We start from the raw sequence: 12,314 nt of genomic DNA, 5'->3' as shown, positions 1-12,314 counted from the left end.
GAGATGAACGCATCCCGCTTGGCGCCGACTCGAGTAGATATGGATTTCTAGCGTATTCGGCACTCAGCATATTTTAGCCTACTATCCGTTCACATGCTCGGCTATTGTTGCTGCTCAGTGGTTTGATTTGCACAACGTATTAACTCGCACTGTCGGTCACAGTGGCAGTGTCAACATTGTATGATTGATTGAGCTCAGCGGGGACGAGCGCATCCGCACACAAATGAGGAGAGAGCGGATGAGACTGTGGTACCCAAGGACCAGGGTGCCCACTGTCCAGGCTGCCGTACTAATCGCAGTAACAGAGCCTGGGACAGCCGGTTACACCGTGGAAATTGCTAGAATAAACCAGTAAATACGAGGCTCAGTCCACACAAACCAAATAACTTTTGCTGTTTGTTCCAAGCTCCAGAAAAAGCTTTGTAATCCTATAAATTAGTATTGCAGACCGAGGTGGTTCAGCAACTTCCACTCTAATGCTTTACATACCAATCAAACATGGTGACACGTCAAGGTTGGTGGCATGATGAATGCAGGAGTAATAAATCCTACTAAACTGCACTAGGCTGCATTAGACAAACCGTAAAGTGGAACGTGCATATAAATGCACAGTTACTCAAGATTAATCTGCTTATATACTCCATGTTTATGTGATGGAGGCTTTGTTATCAGTGGTATCATGTTTCCTGTAAGGCTTGATGCTACAGATTCTGCCATCTTTTCTCATCCAGAGACCCAAATGAGGAATTTATCCTCTCACCTGGGACCTCAGGCTCACTATTTGACTTCTTTTAACATGTAGCAGTAAGACCCATTTTGGACCCATGTTTAGTTTGAAAAACATGGTTCACACGAAGCAAAGTGTTGTGGCAGTTTTACTGGTGTCGTATCTTCTGTAAGCCCTCCGGCCAAATTGGATTGTTGTTGTGAGGAGGGAATCCAGGGAATCCAGTGATGAAGTGCAGTGAAAGAGGTGTAGATCCAGTTCACCTCCCAATAGGAGTCAGGTGTTGAGTCTTTGTCTCTCCGTCTGTTTGTCAACCCCACCCTTACCTCGTAACTGAAAGTAAATGTCAGGTGTCAACACTGTGGCTTTGGTGACCTGGATCAAGTCTTGTTTTGCCCGTTGTAATTATTGCGTAAGTCTAAAACAAAACACAATCAATGTCGAGTGTGTTTCGGCTCAGTCGACGTCTACAAATAAGACCTGCCAGATCAGAACACAGAGAGCCTGATTTGCGGCTTGTCAACCAGAAGAACTCGTTCCAGCTCCCAGGTTTATTATAAGGCGTAGATTGCTTGCGGTGGAGTTGTAAGTATGCTATAACCAGAGCTGTTTGTTTTGGTTGGCTGACAACAGTAGCTGATGTGGAGAGGATTTTGTGTCATGCTATCCTGTACCTTGCTGGCTCGCGCTCACACTGCGGGGAGAGAAGCTGATACAGGCACAGATCAATAAAAACGGTATTACTGTTGCTTACGCTCAACAGACTGGACTTGGCAGGGCTAATAGGAAACCCTCATGGTCTAAAAGATTACTGGAACGCACTGGAATTGTGTCTTACTGTATGGGACAAAAGACAGATCGCACCCTGCAACAGATGAAACCAACCAATTATTCACAAATACATAAATGTGTGTGTGTGTGTGTGTGTGTGCGCCAGCCCAGGTGCTTGTTTACTTCCCTCCTCTGCCGGAGAGCCGGAGCACTATAGCCCACTGAGGCGTAACATCCCGGTAATGAGTTCTAACCTGCATCCTAAGAAGCGGAACAGCAGGGGCAATTAGTCATATTTAGAGGGTGAGACTCCAACACGACTCCTGACTGCTGGCCATACAGGTAATTGGAGATGTTTCCATGACCTTGGCAGCCTGTATCACCTGGTTTTGTCTTGAGGCTTGCAGACACCAACTGAACTGCGGCTCTAGCTGGAGCTGGAGCCCCCCCCCCCGGATTTAAAGATAAACCGAAATCACACAAACCAAGATGCCCTAGACACTAAGGCTTAGAGCAACAGCAACACTCAAAAGGGAGAGGGTGAGATGCTCATAGCCTTTAGGATTCATCTGAACTTTCTACTGTTTTCACTCTTTCACTTGAAGAGTACAAAATATTAGGAACGTCTGCTCCAGCCATGAAACAGAAAGACCAGGATAATGTACGGAAGAACCATGATTCCTTATTGATTTAACCCTTTACATTTATTTCAGTCATGAAGGGGAGATGGAGATGAAGCGAGGGATTTTAAACCCCTTGAGACAATTTTTAGTATTTATTTTAACCTTTATTTCACCAGGGAAAGTCGACTGAGCATGCATGCTCTTTTCCAGCGACGCCCTGCTTCACATTCATACAGTTACACACATTCACACCACAGAATGGCCCAGTACAACCATTTCTTCTACTGGCGGCCACTGAGCAGTTAGATGAGGGTTAGATGCCTTGCTCAAGTGCCCCTTGACAGTATTGTTGAGGGAGGGGAGAGTGTTACTCATTCACTTTCCCCACTCACACTTCCCCAGTCGGCCCTGGGATTTGAGCTGGATTATGCTAAAGGGGGTACAACTCAAGATTAGGAAGATGTTCCCTAGTATTTTATATGCTCCATCTGTTTTCCCTATGTTTTTCTTTGATGAGTACGAGGTCATTCAGAGTTCATAAAATATCTGTTTGGCTTTAAAGTCAAAACATACACATGGGCATTGCTGAATTAATGAAGGCTTTTCCTTTAGATAGATACTGCAGCGTTGTTCCGGTTGAGGATATAGGTCAAGAGAGGGTCTGACACAGTTAAACACATCTCCAAAACCCTGGGCCTGCATCATTAATCCTGCGTAATGCTGCGTAAACTGCGACTGAATGAAAATGTGTAACTGTCTGTGAGCGTCGGGAGGTTATGGCAGGAAGGGGACAGGCCTAATCCTCTTTTGGCTCAGTCACTTCTTTGCTGTGTATTTTTAGCTCATCTTCTCATTCACATTTTTGTGTTGACTATGCTTTCTGTGAGTAGCCAAGGCCATAGATGCAAGAGACTGTTTGTTTTAGTGGTGGGCTTGTGGACAGACGCGTCTCTCAAGGAAAGCCTGTTTCCTCCTGGAAAACGGAAAGTAGAGGTCTGCATTTGGGTCCAGCTGCTGGGTCAGCAGAGGAAGCTGAAGAACGTAGAGGTGAGACAATACCGAGAGAAAAAAATGTATTCCAGGGATGTTAGAAAATGGGTTTCTAATCTTCAACAACAGGCCGAGGAAAATGGTTTCTTATCATCGCTGAGTAATATTTGGGCTACAGGCCACAAGACCCCAGAAGCATTGTTTGTATCTGCTCATACACATTTCCATTTTAGTCCTAAACCATTATCGACTGTCAGCCCCTTAGCTTCAGTGATTGAAGAGAGCACTGTAAATTGCATGTTTTTCATAGCAAAAAAAGCAGGCATGCCATTAATGGCTTCATTATTTTTATTTCATGCATTATTGTTTTCCCTGTCATATTCTGGGGTGGATTGATGCACGGCCACGCAGGAATAGAAAGTGACTGTTTGATTGATGGATGGACCTGTGACAAATGATTTGTGTGACTTTTGCCAGCGTGCAGGCTATTGCTTTTCTGTGGACCTTGACAACAGCCATCTGAGCAGCATGCAGCGGATCGGCTGTGTTTGGTTGTTACTGTAAGTCTCCCCACCATGAAACCTGATGAAGAACTTGTTCAGCCATGCTGTGGCTTTATTTGACATCATGACAGCGGGGGGAGAAAGATGGGATGGGATATCTTACCTTCCAAACATTCCCTGCAGTGTCCCTGACATGCTTACAGACCTCTGCTCCTGTCTGTGACACAGTTTAATCTGTTGGGTTCTTGTACAAGATGCTGCTCAGAGCAGAAACCTGAATTACAGTTTGATGTTGCTCATCCTATTCCTGAAAGAAAGAAAACAGTCCAAATAGTGTGTCAGATTTTTTCTTTCATTCACGTGTTGGATGTGTTTTTCTGTCTTTATTGTTTTGTGACAGTTTCCTTGACATTGATTCAGCACTTCCTCCATGCTGATTCAACGTTGTCAATCCCTAGGCTTTCCCATATGTGTCTGTGTGTCTGGGTGTAGGGTTCCTGAGGGGGGCTAAATCTAGTCTTGTATTCCCATCAATCCCTGACCTGCTGCTGCTTGGACATCTCATGGCCAACGCTGCTGCATCCCTGCACCGGACACATTGTTGTCTTGACCGTGCCGACACTCCGTCAACATTGAGCTTCAGCGTTTTGTCCTGAAGATTGAGCCTCCATTTGGCCAACTGTTTGGTACTGTTTGGTCCTAATAAAGAGCTCCTATCTTGTGTATGCTTCAGATTAGTACAAATGGCTCCATAGAGGCGAACATAAATTATGCTAATCTGTTTTTCATCCTCCTTGGCTGCCAGGCCATTCATTGAAAAGATAATGAACCCATTTGTCAAACATGGTGCGTGTAGTCTTGCTTGTATAGTGCAGTGTGTGTGTGTGTGTGTGTGTTAATTCCAACAACATCCTCAGGATTTGAGAATTGATTGCCCTTTATTTGGAACATAATTAGTATTCATGGGCACTTTAGACCCTGAATACAGTGAGAATATGCTGTCCAGGGAGCATAATGAAATTATTTAGGTTAGTATTGGAGGTAGCCTGGTCTCTGCCTGGCTGCCACAAGCTGTTCAGGGCTGAAAGGGTAGAGAAGTGGCACAACTAACAGGAACCGACATGGATGACATTACGTTTATAGTGCAAAGTGTTGCACCTCTCCGGGGGTCTGGGAGGTGTTGATATGCAGGGGGTGGGAGAACTATTATTATGATCACCATTATAGCCATTGTTGTCTTCCTGTGGACATGCACGCTCATGCATGGGTTCATTTGTACGTGTGTGTGTGTGTGTGTGAGTGTGTGAGTGTGTCTGTGTGCTCAATCCACATCTGAGTCTTCCTCGTTAATCATGGCGATAGTGTGTTAATGATAAATTCCTGCAAGCAATTAGAACCTGGCCCTATCTGCCGGCTCCGCTGTAATTATGAGTAAATGAAAGATGCTAGGAGCCTGCCAGGGAACAGTGCACACTCATATATATACCAATAAACTCTTATTTTCTCACCTCTAGACACACACGTTCTCCCTTTCATGCCAATAACACACACACACACACACACACACACACACATACACACACACACACACACACACACACAGAAACATTTCCGCCCCTCCTCCTCTCCAGCCATCTCAAAATCAGCCATTCTTTTTTTTCCTCTCTCACGCTCATTTACTATCTCTCTCTCCTCTCTCTCTCTCTCTCTCTCTCTCTCTCTTTCTTTACCGTTCTCTCGGTTTTGACATGTCCCCGCACTCCACCTCGCCTTGCGGTCTCTCTATCCTCCAGTGTAACCATTTGCTTCCTTGAAAGCACACCACCTTCTGAAATAATGCTGTGACAGTTATGCTCTGAAAGTGATTAGGATAGAAAGAGGACATGATGGCTGATGCTCCCTCTTTTGACAAAAATAGCCTCTTCCTTTGACACAGTGACTGAGGCGCATGATTATATTCTCCTCGTGCAACACCGAGGCTCATAACACTGGATCATATTTCCAATTGAATTACTTAGTGGGGCCATGGTTTGTGATGCTGCGATACAGCAGTGGAATTGGGGGCGTACCTAAAGGGGGAGTGAAGAAGCATCTTTTGGGACATCGTTCCTAGTTTTTTGGGTGAAACCGAGGGAGTTACTGAGGGAGATGTCATTGCCAGCGGAGCGTTACTGCAGTCACTGGAGTGTGATGTTGGAGACGCTGCCTTAGATTGTTGCTGAGCCCCTCAGGACCGTACAGACAGACACCACAGCCCAAACCCTCTCAGCTCTGCTGCCGATGATGACAGCATGGCCTTCAGAACAGAGTTTGGTTCAACCAATAGGATGCTGCTGCACTGCTAATGTAGCCTACTCTTCAAAGATAAAAGCAGGGAGGGCATTTTTACCCTCTCAAAATTTGGTATCAGTATGGTGTCCTTCATTCTTTGTCCTCATTGTCTACCTTTATTTATTCAGGTTTGACTGAGCATACATGCTCGTTTTCAGAGATGTCCTTCTTCATTCAGGTAGGAGCCTCGTTCAAGGGCTGAAGAGAAGCTCATGGCACAGGTTGGCTGGTCTCTTTTATGAAATTAGAGCTCTTTATAGCACTTCACCATATCAGTTGTGAGGAACCTCTCAACTGATGTGCTCTTAGCTGTTTGGCTGGCTTTGACCTACAGAGGCAGAATCAAGTCTCTTAGTCCATAGGTTTTGGCTTGCATTTTTATCCACTGGCATGTTAATCTATTAAAGACGCAGACAGGAGAGTGCTTGCCCGGGTATTGCAGCAGCACATAGATTTATTTATTTTTCTCATCAGAGGCAGATCCATGATGGATGCTGCTGAGAAAGGGAGAGAGCTGGGAGGAGATGCACAGATGATGCGGAGTGATTCAGAGAACGAGTCAGTGATCTGACCGTATGGCATCCTGTGCCACGCCTTTTCTATCGCCCGGGCAACCAGGATCACTGGGTTCTTTACCCGCCCTGCCAATGGCATCAGATGGTGGCTTTACCGATCCTGCGTAGATACACATGGAGAAGGCGAGGCCATGGTTTAAGAGTGCAAACATCCTTTCTTTGAACCAAATCTAAATAACTGTGTTGTATTTATCTTAGCCCGTCATTGTGTTCACCATATTGACCTTCACATATTTAGCTGTTCACGCTGTCAACAGATAATTGTAATGCTAACATGAAGAAAGACTGGTAGTGTTGCAAGCAAATTAGCTGTACCCCGCAAGTCCTGTGTGTATCCGTGACCACATGGCATTCTGTGACGCGCCCATGATATCACCATGGCAACCAGGGTCCCCGAGTTCTGTTGACGCAGATGTTACCCATGCAGTCAGTGGCATCACACCCTTACTCCACCTATCCTGTGTATCGACCACACCCATGCCAACGCTGAGATTTGCCTGGAAACATTAGCTCAGCAGTGACAGGGTCCCGCCTTGCACAAAAACACACTGCAGCCCCTCTGGACTGTTAAACACCCTCAGCTGAAACCTGAGCGCTTCGTCAACACGCATTCCAAAGCACAGCCTGAACGGGACAGGAAATGACATCACGAGGGGAATAACACTCCCAGAGCTCCTGCAGTAATGGACACTAATTGGAGCCTGCTATGGAATATGAATTCCACTCAAGTGACCACATCTTATGCTGGCATGTTGACGTCTCATTCAGAGCTGTCAGGTCGAGTGTAGCTGAGCCCCGGCTGCTGCTGAAGCTGCCAACCGAGGTCCCAGAGAAAACACATCGCGTCAACATGCTGTCGCTGCTTCATGCAAATGGGAACGCTCACGTTAATGAGGGACGATCAGAGGCTTCCATGAGTAAACACTTCAAAACCATGATGGAGTGCAGCTAGCAGAGATACAATTTAACTGTTTGAATTCTGCTGTTGACAAGGACATGGTCACCACTGGAGACGAAAGGGTTAAAATCTCCCACTCAGTGGTGCTCACATCAAATGATGAACCTCTGAGAAGAATGTCTGGTTACGAGTTAGGTTGATGGAGTAGAGAGGCCTTCCTCGTTATTTACACATTAGCAAGGGTAGCTAGCTCTGTCTGCAAGAGCCACACTCATTTCCCATGCTAATGGGAAAGATTTTTTTTTCTCCTTTCTTGTTCCTTCCCTCTGCCTCAGCATATCTGTCTTCAGAGAGATTTTTCGCTCTCTGCAGTGAGAGGCCGTGGCCTCATGCGTGCCGCCTCTCCGCGGAGGGTCATTGAGTCCAGTCTCAGAAAGAGAGGGATGATCCAGCAGGGTTGGTGTGGATGGAGTCATTAGTTTCATTTTCTGCGTTTATTATTTCTATAAAATTGAGAACAATCCAACAAAGTTTAGAGAAAAATGTCATTACTGATTGTAACAAACATAATAATTTGGTAATGACATCATAGTGTTTCACAGATTAGCTAGATTAGTTTCTACAGTAAAATGCATGTTTCTGTTTGTGTGTGTGTGTAAGTTGATTTTTGTAGTTTCATATAGGGATAGCTTTAGGGATGATCCTCTGAACCTGTTGTGACATGCAAGCATATATACTGTATGTGTCTCATGGTGAAATGCAAAGGAACAAATTCCTAAATAGGCCGACACTGTGTCTAACATGGTGATTGCGTTCTTTACATTAGATCAAAATTCCTTACTGTACGATTTAAACCTAGTCTTTGTTTGTTTGCTCGCTGAACTCTGTCTGGCCATTTGATCCATGTGGAATCAGAGGAAAAACACGACCTCTCTCCCCCTCGCCTCACACAGCTGTTGGAGGGGTGTGGCGAAAAAGCAGCCGTGTCCTACTATACCTGTTGCCTTGTTACCACCACTACTATACCTGTCTGTTAAACTTTAATGGGAAGTCAAATCCTGGGAGCTCAGGTGTCGCTGTCACCGCCTCGTCAGCCGCGGTGTGAGATGAGGGGCAGGGGTGAAGAGGGCAGCTTCACAGACAGCAGGGGGCTTCTCGTCACATTCGCCTGGTTTCTATGTTGCATGAGACAGTGGTTTTTGTCCCCGTCCCTGTAGCATGTTGAACCTCTGTAATGTTTGAATCCTGTGTAAATCCTAAAGTAATTCAGTGTGTTAAAGTTAAAGGACCGGCATTTCGATGGTGCCTTGCTTCTGAAATTCCATGTATTTCCAGGACATATGTTATGATATGGAGAACTAGCTAACAAGGTGAAAAATAAAATTCAATGTGTATGTGTATGTGTGTATGTGCGATGATTATGTTGTGAAGTCTGTGTGGCAGCCGACTCTCAACACTATAATGGGAGCTCCTGTTATGTGTCTGTGTCCCTCACTGTCTAAATAAAGAGAACGTGGGCAGAGAGTGTCAGCTGCCAAACAAACCGCTGCCACACACTTCCTGATGCATGCTGAACTGCGGTGTGGTTTACAGTAATGGGTGATCAATATTTCCTTGGAGCACGTTGTACAATAAGCATACTTAGTGTGTAGTGTATGTGTACAGTGATATGTAGCTATGTGTACAGTCGTGTATTTGCATCACTCTTATCTGTTGGTGCTCTGACGCTCTTCAACTAGGCTTGCATGTATCAAACAGGCACTGCATGGTCGTATTTACTCTCTGGAAGACTGATTTACTGGAGGACTTTTTACCAATACACAGGATCTGATATAAATATCCCTTGTGCTATTTAGCGTAGCATAGTGAGCTGCTATGTAGAAACATGGCTTGGATGTTAGAAGAAAGGAGAGAGAGAAGGGAGGGGGTTATCAAATGGTCACATCCCATCATAGATGCTTCATTGAGGCCCATTATACCTCAAGAACGTTCAACAATACATTCTGGCATCCAAAAACCACTCCCCCTTCCACCTGCACTCAGTAGTGCTCCAAACTATATTCACTGAAATCAGTTGCTCCAAGGGTCCAAGGCTCATGAACACTTATTGCTACTCTTCTTATGTAAGAACCCATCAGACAAAGATCATTGACTAATTTTTGGCCCTGACATATAGTTTAAAAAAACAGGAACTGGAGAGTTTCTTATTTCTCACAAAGAAGCATCATGGTCTGGGATAGTGATGTCACACTACCTGCTAGATGTGGGATTTTAAAGAGAAAATTGCATTCCTTTTCTTCACACCAGTCTCCATTTGTCCTCATGGCTATCTCAAAACCCACATTACAGCTGTCTCTGACCCTTTGGACAAAGTATCCAAGGCAGAGCCCACCATTACTACTCCCTTGCGGTTGGAGAGTCAGTCTGATAATGGAGAGAGAGAGAGAAAGAGAGAGAGAGGGAGAGCAATTTAGGTGCAATATGAGTGCAAGAGGCAGAGTATTAATTCTGGGAAAGCAAGACTCCGGTACACAGGACCGTCTGATGATGAGGCTTGGGCACGAGGGGAGAGTAGTTATCATCGTACAGTGGATGGATGGATGGGAGAGATCGTTTGAGTCTGCCTGAGGGGAATAGAGGAGCCGGCCAGAGAAACCTCCCCTTCATTTCGTACCTTCGCCCCACAGCGTATGCTTCTCCTCCCGGCATTAACCCCTTCAGTGAGCCCCGGCGGCCCTCAGCCATAGATCACTGTAATAGGCCTCGGCCCGCGCGGCCCCATTACCGCACAGGAATTCCATTGCAACAGTTGAGTCATTTGTTCGGGGAGCTGCTGAGCCGATGATGTAAACGTGCTGATAACGTAGATGACTTAACCAAGTGTAATGATGACGGGACCTGATTGTGTCTGAGACGAGCGTACCTGTGGTAATTCTCTCCTTACACATTTGCCGTTATCTGCCTCACGCCTCTTTTCACGTCTGAGGTTCTCACACATCTCCACTTAGCTGCTGTCACAAAACACTGTTCCGCTTTGAATACTGTGATGGCTTTCCACCTCTGTTTAGACGTGCCTTCCTCATTTTGTTGTTGTATTCACATTCATTTCAAAGTAGCATGAATACACCGGCAGTTAAATTGATGCTGAATGCTGGATTTCATCAGTTTGAAGCTGGGATTTCCATTGTGGAGCCGTATAGGAGCGCGCACAGAGCAGAGCCTCTCAGTCTGTGATACCTCCAGCTGCACTCAATCTCTTTTTCAACGGTTGAAAATATTATTACAAGCTCCCCTCCTGAAAATCAGAGACTTCCCTTCTCTGCAGGAGCCTTCAAATCTCTTTATCCCACACACCTTGTAAAGAACAGCATTGTTGCTAATGTGCTAACCGAGCCTGCCGGCACAAAGCGCAGCAGTTTCTCATAATAAAGCAACATTTTTGGACAGCTGTGGGTGAGCTAAGTGTCCTCCGCAAATTGACCCTTTTTTCTTTTTTGGAAGTTCATTGCTATTAAAGTAGACCAACAGACTAGAGAAAGTGGGGCAAACTCAGAAAACACAGTTATCATTAGTCTGGATATGGTGCAGCTTTTCCTTGTCTTCTTCTTTTTAATAAGACTGGATCAAACTCTAAAATAACCCCTCTTGTCCTTCTTTAAAACGCAGTTGTCAGTATATTGTACATAACAAAGTGTGGTGCCAATTTTGTTGGTTTCCCTATCAATTATTTCTGACAGAAACATGGTGGCAAAATGTAGCGTACTCCATGAGGACAGCTCTTTGGGAGGGTGTAACGAATTTGATTAACTGCATATTTATACGACCCGGCTCAAAAACATTGCAGTGAACATGCAGACAAGCGCTCAAATTGACCTTGATTCCTACTGTGAAACCTAAGTGCCAGACCCCTAAGCCCTCTAACGGTGTCAAATGCAGTTTGACAGCAGACAGACAGTTCAGGTGTGATCCAGGCATTACAGCACACACCTGATGACACACCCTCTTCCTCGCTCCCAGGAGTAAACAGGTGTGCTTTTACAGACAGGTAACCTGAGACAGCAGTGAGACTGTGCGAACCCCCTCTCAGACTCCCCTCTCTGTGAATTGTTTGTGTTCCCAGTGTTGACACGACGCCTCTTATTTTAGCTCATGGACTCCACTTGCCCTCTCTCAAAAATAAGTTCCCAGTTTTTTGTGTGAGAGCACAGCCTCGCACAACAATCAGCAGAGCAGCTCTTTGATGAGATGGCTTAGTGGCACATAAAGATGTCAGAGCCGATAACATGATGCCTCTATAATGAGCCATCACACACCGGGGGTGCAGTTAGCCCCGATTCTGGTTCTTTTTGAGCCATGAAAATGAACTTGACTCTGTCTCTCTGTCATTTACGAGACTCTGACAAATCAAAGCTGAAGTCAGTTTGGGATGCGAGGGGAGATCGACTCCTGCTGGCAGCAGCCTCTGAGGAGGAGGAGGAGGACATGCTACTAGAAGGGGGATTGTTCCCTCACTCCCCCTCCTATACTTATACCCAGGATAATGAATAGGAAGATGTCTTTGGGTCCCGATGGAGGAAGGCATGGGATGAAGGGCATGGGTGAGGGCAACTGGGACTACTTCCTGTAAAGAAAATGATGTTATGAACAGGATCAAACAAAGGAATAAAGGCCACAGAAGTTAAATAGAAGGACTGGGCATTCCCATTTCACTCAACATTCTTATATGGTCATATGGCTCGGTGCGTTCACACCAAGCGTATTTGGAGCAGTTTATTTGAACTCTGGAGTGGTTTTTCCTTTGGTTTGTTTGCCTGGTGAGAACCAGGGAGAGCCAGTTGAACTTGGGTGACATCAAATAACCACTGAGACTGCCTGAAAATACAGGCATCAGGACAT

This window comes from Centroberyx gerrardi, chromosome 20 (genome assembly GCF_048128805.1).
Source record: "Centroberyx gerrardi isolate f3 chromosome 20, fCenGer3.hap1.cur.20231027, whole genome shotgun sequence".
Classification (NCBI taxonomy): Eukaryota; Metazoa; Chordata; class Actinopteri; order Beryciformes; family Berycidae; genus Centroberyx; species Centroberyx gerrardi.
This window is presented reverse-complemented; position numbering follows the sequence as displayed.